The following is a 9,150-nucleotide window of genomic DNA, read 5'->3' on the forward strand; positions in this document are numbered from 1 at the left end:
TAGATGATTGCCGGGGAATTTAGGGATCTGTCATTTACACGACAGCACCATACACATGTCCAACTACATTGTACAAATAAAATATCTTGGTTGAAACCCTACAGTTCCGATGAATAATGAACGAAAACGGGCAATCATTAGGGTGGAACTAGTGAAATAAAGTGTTTCGAAGGATCAGCACAGGCACATTACGCCATGCTACGATCGTTCGTCGTATGGTTTTTTAGGTGGCAAACTATCAATTTCGTTGAAATCGTATATTTAGCACAAGTTTGGTCTAATGCTTGGTGGCCCTGAGAATGGAGTGATCTCAAGCTGTCTCAACGAAGACCGAGATTGGGGTCCACCAAACTCTTCAAATGATCAGATACAAAGCGAGTATAGGGGGCTACGGAGCTCTTCGCACGATTGGATGGAGGGGGGGGGGGGTCGATTGAGAATTGGGTCTATGGAGCTCTTCCAATGATAAGATGAGGGAAAGATTGAGCATGGGGACTAGGCAGCTCTTCCAATGATCGGATGAGGGAAGGCCTGAGAATGGGGGCTAGGCAGCTCTTCCAATGATTGGATGAGGGAAGGCCTGAGAATGGGGGCTAGGCAGCTCTTCCAATGATTGGATGAGGGAAGGCCTGAGAATGGGGGCTAGGCAGCTCTTCCAATGATCGGATGACGGAAGGCTTGAGAATGGGGGCTAGGCAGCTCTTCCAATGATCGGATGAGGGAAGGCCTGAGAATGGGGGCTAGGCAGCTCTTCCAATGATCGGATGAGGGAAGGCCTGAGAATGGGGGCTAGGCAGCTCTTCCAATGATCGGATGAGGGAAGGCCTGAGAATGTGGGCTAGGCAGCTCTTCCAATGATCGGATGACGGAAGGCCTGAGAATGGGGGCTAGGCAGCTCTTCCAATGATCGGATGAGGGAAGGCCTGAGAATGGGGGCTAGGCAGCTCTTCCAATGATCAGATGAGGGAAGGCCTGAGAATGGGGGCTAGGCAGCTCTTCCAATGATCGGATGAGGGAAGGCCTGAGAATGTGGGCTAGGCAGCTCTTCCAATGATCAGATGAGGGAAGGCCTGAGAATGGGAGCTAGGCAGCTCTTCCAATGATCGGATGAGGGAAGGCCTGAGAATGGGGGCTAGGCAGCTCTTCCAATGATCGGATGAGGGAAGGCCTGAGAATGGGGGCTAGGCAGCTCTTCCAATGATTGGAGGAGGTAAGGACGGAAAAGGGGGTCTACAGAGCTCAGAGCTCTTCCAATGATCAAAAGGAGGAACAACTGAGAATGGGAGCTACTCAGCTCTTACAATGATAGGATTGGGGAAGGACTGCACAGAGGGGGATTCAGATTTCTTAATAATCGTACAAAAAACGACGTGTGAATATGAGGAGTACTGAGCGCACTCAACGATCAGGAAAAAGAGGGAGCTCTCCAATGAACGGAAAGGTAAAGAATAGTGATGAACGAGTATACTCGTTCCTCGGTTGTCCGAGTATTCTGGCGTGCTCGCAGATTTAGTTTTCGTCGTCTCAGCTACATGATTTGCGACTTGCAGACAGGCTGAATACATGTGGGAATTCCCTAACAAACAGGCATTCCACACATGTAATCAGGCTGTCTACAGGTCACAAATCATGCAACTGAGACAAGAAAACAATCTCAGAGCACGCCAAAATACTCGGGAGGACACCAGAGCAACGAGTATACTCGCTCATCACTAGTAAAGAACTGAATGGGGGAATGTGAGCTGTAAATGAGGGTGAATTCACATTTTTCAATCAGTGAATGAACGGGGGATGGTTCAGTGTATGGGCGCATATTTATTATGCTTACTTATAGCGCCAACATGTTCTGCAGCATTTTACATACCGTACATAAAGTCACAATGGTCATCCAAACCAAAAATATTATCTCAAGCTTATCTGCTGATCCTGTAGACCGCCAGCAAACAATTCGCCTATAGATATCTCGCAACGACAAGAACCACATGGAAAAAAAACACAATCATAAGACGCTAGCTAAAAGCAGGGAGTACTTTTTTTGACAAAGGAAACCTGACCACAAACAAACAGCAATGTCCAGAGAAGTCTAGAGAAATCTCTAAAAAAAAAAAAAACCCCTCCTGAATATTCTGTGCTTTCCTCTATACACAAAAAGCTTTCGAGTAACCAAATATTTAACACCGATCACAACACATAAGCAACAAAGCTCGAGGCAACTCACAAAAACAACGTAAAACTGTCGAAGAAAACCCACCAAGGAAAACACTGGAGAGCGAAAACTGAAGTCTGCAAACCCTCCAGGACAGGAATTCTCCTCCACTCGGTGCAGCCACCGCCCAGCGCCTCCTCCTCACCTGCAGTAATTCTGCGGCTACGTGAGCTCAGAGAAGGTGTGACCAAGACAGGGTTTTGTTTTTACGGCTTGGGGGTATAACTCCTGACAGACAGGGAAGTCTATCACTTTCGGAGGTGTCTGGATGACGGCTGGATCTGTTTCTGCTTTCATGTTTGCTAATTAGTCATGTCTAAAACAAAAAGTAAAAAAAAAAAATCTGATGAAAGTGCGAGATCTTCTACATCTGAAATGGTAGCAAGTTATAAGATTTCTTTGTCAAGACCAAGACTAGACTGAAGTCAGAAACTTTGCCTCAAGGTGATGACCAGACGTCCTGATGACTCTCCTTAGGTCCCCCGGTCTGTAATCTGTGGTTCTCCTGATGAAGTTATTCCAACTTTGGATGAGAATAAACCACTTTGTTATTCCTACATCACATCCTCATGATCCTTAATGGGAAGATCTCCTCGGCAGCACAGATCACAACTCCTATCCTCCAGACAAGCCCTCTCTAGTCAATGGCACTGACAAAGGTAACCAAGCGCAACTAACTAAACGCTCAACTCTTAATTTGGGGCCCCAAATAAGTGACCCCCATCGCCCTAAATGGCTTCAAAAAAGAAAGAACTCAAGAGCTATTTGACAATTAATGAAAAATAGTTTCTGTCAGTGCAATCACTATATTTTCCATTCTTTTGTCTCAAACAACATCCCGGAAGCGCAGTTTTAACTGCCTAGTTCACGCTTATTTAGGCCGGTTTCACACATCCAGATATTTCCGGTACCGGAAAAAACGGTACTGGAGATATCCGTGTCCGTGTGTCCTACGTGCGGCACACATGTGGCAACTGTGTGCCGCATCAGGACCACATGGACAGCCGCCGGGGAAGAAGCGGCTACTTTGAGGCTGTGTGCACACGCTGCGGATTAGGTGCGGATTCATCCGCGCGGATTTTGTAAAATCCGCAGGTGAAACCGCAGGTCAAAAGACCTGCGGTTTTACCTGCGGATTGCTCTGCGGTTTGGCCCTGCGGTTTTTCATCTCCTCAATGGAGGAGATGGCAAACCGCAGGGGAATCCGCAGAAAGAATTGACATGTCAATTCTTTCTGCGGATTGAAAACCGCAGATAATCCGCGCGGAAAATTCCGCACCATGTGCACTGCGGTTTTTGATTCCCATAGGGAATCATGGTACTGTACACCGCAGCAAAAACTGCTGCGGGTCCGCAGCGGCCAAAACCGCTGCGGAACCGCAGCAAAATCCGCAGCGTGTGCACACAGCCTGAGCGCTGTTTCCCGGCGGCTGGTGCTGAAGCCGACTGTCGTTCGAGCAGAGGAGAAAGATGAGTGGTATATTAAAGACCGAACGACAGCAGGTGTCGGATGATGGGGGTAACAGTCCCAACAGCCCCCACCTGCTGTCATTCGGACTTTGATTTATGCTGTAGGAACGAAAGAAGCGCAAATAGGGTCTTATCCGATGATAAAATATATATAGATATAAAATATCCACTCACCCATTGTAGGAGAGATAAAGCATGTAAAATATAGAAGTTTAGCTGCGGCACGTCCAAGGGCCAAACCAGTGACCGCCGATATATAAAACCTTATGGGACTTTTTTTTATGGACTTCGTGCGCTGCCAAACAATGGACACAATTCCAATTGAGATGAAAGATTATTGTTTTATTCCCAATGCGTTTCGAAGTAATAGTTACTTCTTCCTCAGGGGATGACAAACATGAAAAAATAGCATTGTTGCCAGACTAAATACACTCCATATTTGAAATTTGGCGCCAATAGTCACATGTTTTTTTACAAGAAGCCAAAGTTCAAGTGACGTCTGAATCAATCACATGTTTAAAACATAATCTCAAATTTCTATATAAAATAACACCATTTCTTTATTCATTCACAGATAAAATTAAAAAGAGAAAAAGAAAGAAAATATAATATATATAAAAAAATTCTTTATTTTGTTATGTCAGAACACCACAGCGAACATCGATCTCCAAGAAAGCAATCACTGCAATCAAGAAAAAAAAAAAATCCTATGGCTATAGGAATATAAAAATATATATTAATTGAAAATGTATTAAAAAATATGAATAAAAATATATCCTCCAGTAGCTGCGGAAAAAATGAGAAAATAATAATAAAAGTATATATTTGAAATTTATTTTTCAAATATATACTTTTATTATTTTCTCATTTTTTCTGCAGCTACTGGAGGATATATTTTTATTCATATTTTTTAATTCATTTTCAATCAACTATTACTGCGAAACGCGTTGGAAATAAAAAAAAAAATCTTTCATCTCAATTGGAATGGTGTCCATTGTTTGGCAGCGCACGAAGTCCATAAAAAACATACAAAAGTAACCAAAAAGGTCCATGAAGCTGGTCATATCTGGACAGCCAGATATCGGGCTTACAACCTCCATTAGGCGGCATTTCATCCCATAGCAGTTCCAAGGTAATCAATTGCCCCTTAGGCTGTGTGCACATGCTGCGGATTATGTGCGGATTCATCCGCGCGGATTTTGTAAAATCCGCAGGTGAAACCGCAGGTCAAAAGACCTGCGGTTTTACCTGCGGATTGCTCTGCGGTTTTGCCCTGCGGTTTTTCATCTCCTCAATGGAGGAGATGGCAAACCGCAGGAGAATCTGCAGAAAGAATTGACATGTCAATTCTTTCTGCGGATTGAAAACCGCAGATAATCCGCGCGGAAAATTCCGCACCGTCTGCACTGCGGTTTTTGATTCCCATAGGGAATCATGGTACTGTACACTGCAGTAGAAACTGCTGCGGGTCCGCAGCGGCCAAAACCGCTGCGGAACCGCAGCAAAATCCGCAGCGTGTGCACACAGCCTTATAGGAATCACATCTTTTCGGTCATGTGGGAATTGAGATTACTCACCATCACGATCTTCTCACATCGCGAAAAAAAAAAAAATTTTTTAGGTTTCAAATTCAACTTTAAAGTTTTCCTATTTAGAAACAATCAGCTCCTATACTGGTAACGGAATGAGTTAAAGGGTCCGCAGGAAGTCACAGGCAGGGACGATAATCCGGCAGGGGGACTCAGCTTCCATAATGGTTTTACAAGAGCTCGGGTAGAATGTCACAGGAGCTGGGAGAGCGGTCTGCACACCAGATTGTGTCCGGGGGGGGGCCGAGAGGAGAAATAAAATATTAAAAAAAACAAAAAACTAAAAAGTGCAACACAGAAGGGAGAACACTGGCAGCCCAGGAGGCGGCACCGCTCACACACTGGAGACACCACCGCCTCTGCGGGCGCTTTATAGAAAGTTCAGAGTGATCCACATCCACACTTGTTCCTTCTTTAGCATAAACTCGTGAGAAAGCAGACGTCGGTCACAGGGAGAGAATAATCACACAATATTTCATTTTACAAGGTCATTCGGCCTAAATTGGAGATTACAGGCTGAAGTTTGTCTCCACTTATACGCACAGTACGTCCGTGTAACAGATGCCACACTGGCACACCTGAGGCCTTCACCCTGAGCCACCACATAACACACAGCGTGGCCCTCACCACAGGAACAGGGCGTGCAGACTTATGCAGCACGGCAAGAAAAGAGTTACAGTCAGGAATATGACGTGCACGTACCGTGTGTGCAGTGACCTGTGCAGCACGGGTATAACAGGGAGGGCACCGCACCACATACAGAGGGGCCCCGACCACACACTAAGGGGAGCCGGAGCATAACCACCAGTGGCGGGGGAAGGACGATCACATGGAGGGATAATCAGAACCACTGACCATAAAGGGGTGATCAAAATCACAAGGGGGAAGTGTGGACAGTAAGAAAAGGGGGGAAACAGCATGGGGTGTCCCCAAGACAAAGAAAAGGTGGGGGATCCACAAGATGCAAAGGAAGACCACTGAGACGTAGCGGGGATAGTGGGGGATCCCGCGAGAGATGTAACGGGGGACCCCGCGAGGGACGTAACGGGGGGGAGGGGATCCCGCGAGGGACGTGATGGACGGGGGGGGGGATCCCGCGAGGGACGTGACGGACGGGGGGGGGGATCCCGCGAGGGACGTGACGGACGGGGGGGGGGATCCCGCGAGGGACGTGACGGACGGGGGGGGGATCCCGCGAGGGACGTGACGGACGGGGGGGGGGATCCCGCGAGGGACGTGACGGACGGGGGGGGGGATCCCGCGAGGGACGTGACGGACGGGGGGGGGGATCCCGCGAGGGACGTGACGGACGGGGGGGGGATCCCGCGAGGGACGTGACGGACGGGGGGGGGGATCCCGCGAGGGACGTGACGGACGGGGGGGGGGATCCCGCGAGGGACGTAACGGACGGGGGGGGGGATCCCGCGAGGGACGTAACGGACGGGGGGGGGATCCCGCGAGGGACGTAACGGACGGGGGGGGATCCCGCGAGGGACGTAACGGACGGGGGGGGGATCCCGCGAGGGACGTAACGGACGGGGGGGGGATCCCGCGAGGGACGTAACGGACGGGGGGGGGATCCCGCGAGGGACGTAACGGACGGGGGGGGGATCCCGCGAGGGACGTAACGGACGGGGGGGGGATCCCGCGAGGGACGTAACGGACGGGGGGGGGATCCCGCGAGGGACGTAACGGACGGGGGGGGGATCCCGCGAGGGACGTAACGGACGGGGGGGGGATCCCGCGAGGGACGTAACGGACGGGGGGGGGATCCCGCGAGGGACGTAACGGACGGGGGGGGGATCCCGCGAGGGACGTAACGGACGGGGGGGGGATCCCGCGAGGGACGTAACGGACGGGGGGGGATCCCGCGAGGGACGTAACGGACGGGGGGGATCCCGCGAGGGACGTAACGGACGGGGGGGATCCCGCGAGGGACGTAACGGACGGGGGGGATCCCGCGAGGGACGTAACGGACGGGGGGGATCCCGCGAGGGACGTAACGGACGGGGGGGATCCCGCGAGGGACGTAACGGACGGGGGGGATCCCGCGAGGGACGTAACGGACGGGGGGGATCCCGCGAGGGACGTAACGGACGGGGGGGATCCCGCGAGGGACGTAACGGACGGGGGGGATCCCGCGAGGGACGTAACGGACGGGGGGGATCCCGCGAGGGACGTAACGGACGGGGGGGATCCCGCGAGGGACGTAACGGACGGGGGGGATCCCGCGAGGGACGTAACGGACGGGGGGGATCCCGCGAGGGACGTAACGGACGGGGGGGATCCCGCGAGAATCTCGCAAGATGTAATGAGGGGGGTGCACATAGCGCACAGTGGTTTCCCACCTGTAGGTCCTGACCTCTGCAGGTGATTAGTCCGTTATTCTGTCAGGGGTGAGTGCGGGCTGCGACACACAGCAGCCAGGACTCTGCCGCTCTCACCGGCACTGCACACAATGGCCGGCTCGGTGTCCCCGCACTCTCCAGGCCGCTCGGTTCTCACCTATTGCTCGGTGTCGCCAGTGTCCGCAGCCCCCGGGACACCGACCCTCAGCCACGGCCGCCTCCGCGCCTGTGACCTCGCAGCGCGCTCCCGTCACACACTGACCCCCTCACCAGCATCGCGAACCCGCTACCACTTTAGCTCCGCCCACTCACGACTTCTCCTGTAGGATTGGAGAACTGCCACTGAAACCACGCCTACTCACTCTCAATTCTTCAATTCGGCAATAAAACACGCCTTCTTTTCCTTCCTAAGCCACGCCTTCCCCACCACGATGTAATCGTCTCCCCTTGCAAATCTCCGCTCATTTCCGCCATCGCCCCGCCCCTTCCATCGGGAGCTTCCCTGGTGACGTCATGGACCTGGAAGAAGAACACGCCCCCTCCTCTTCCCTTCTCCTCCTAGAAATGGCGGGCTGTGGTCTGACAGGAATGACATGGAGAGGAAAGCACTGAGGTGCGCCTTCACTGCTCTCACTCCTGCTAATGAATAAAACTATTAAACAAAAACAGTGAAAACCACGAGAGTAAATTATATCCTGTAATAAATTCATCATGGACCAATAAAAAATGACTAAAACAGAGGCTACAACGATAGAAGGCTTCCATGGCATTGTAAAAAGCAGCTGAAAATCAGCACAAAAAAACGCCCAATGTGAACATAGCCTAAATGTTTCACCTCACCAAACAACTATGACCCCTTAAGGACCGAGCCACGTTGACGACCGAGCGTCATTTCTTAAATCCGACCTCCGTCACTTTATGAGGTAATATCTCCGAAACGCTTCACCGGATCCCACTGATCCTGAGACATATTGTCCTTCATGATAGTGGCCACATTTCTTCGATGTGACTTGCGTTTATTTGTGAAAAAAAAAATCTGAAATTTGGCAAAAAATTTGGAAAATTTCACAATTTTCAAATTTCTGTTTTTTATGCCCTTAAAACACAGAGGGTTTTTTTTTCCCACACAAAATAGTTAATAAATAACATTTCCCACATGTCTACTTCACATCAGCACAATTTTGGAAACAAAAATTTTTTTTGGTAGGAAGTTATAAGGGTTAAAAGTTGACCAGCAATTTCTCAATTTTTCAACAAAATTTCCAAAATTATTTTTTTAGGGACCACCTCACATTTGAAGCCTCTTTGAGGGGTCTATATGGCAGAAAATACCCAAAAGTGACACCATTCTAAAAACTGCACCCCTCAAGGTGCTCAAAACTACTTTCAAGAAGATTATTAACCCTTCAGGCGCTTCACAGGAGCAGAAGCAACATGGAAGGAAAAAATTAACATTTAACTTTTTAGTCACAAAAATGATCTGATAGCAACAATTTTTTTATTTTCCCAAGGCTAACAGGAGAAATTGGACCCCAAA

The 9,150-nt window shown here is 49.9% G+C and overlaps 1 protein-coding gene across 4 annotated transcripts in view; it reads right to left on the bottom strand.

Annotated features, from left to right (window-relative positions):
• The window catches only part of PTK2 (protein tyrosine kinase 2), a 171,714-nt gene extending 163,787 nt beyond the window's left edge, over positions 1-7,927 (bottom strand). For all 4 annotated transcript variants that reach the window (XM_073590408.1, XM_073590405.1, XM_073590407.1 and 1 more), the window contains exon 1: positions 7,771-7,927. The gene's annotated coding sequence lies outside the window, so the exon portion shown is untranslated. The remainder of the gene's footprint in view (positions 1-7,770) is intronic.
• Positions 7,928-9,150: the final 1,223 nt, after the last annotated feature.

The sequence above is a fragment of the Dendrobates tinctorius genome, unplaced genomic scaffold, assembly GCF_039654945.1.
Source record: "Dendrobates tinctorius isolate UK_male_01 unplaced genomic scaffold, ASM3965494v1 ptg000116l, whole genome shotgun sequence".
Classification (NCBI taxonomy): domain Eukaryota; kingdom Metazoa; phylum Chordata; class Amphibia; order Anura; family Dendrobatidae; genus Dendrobates; species Dendrobates tinctorius.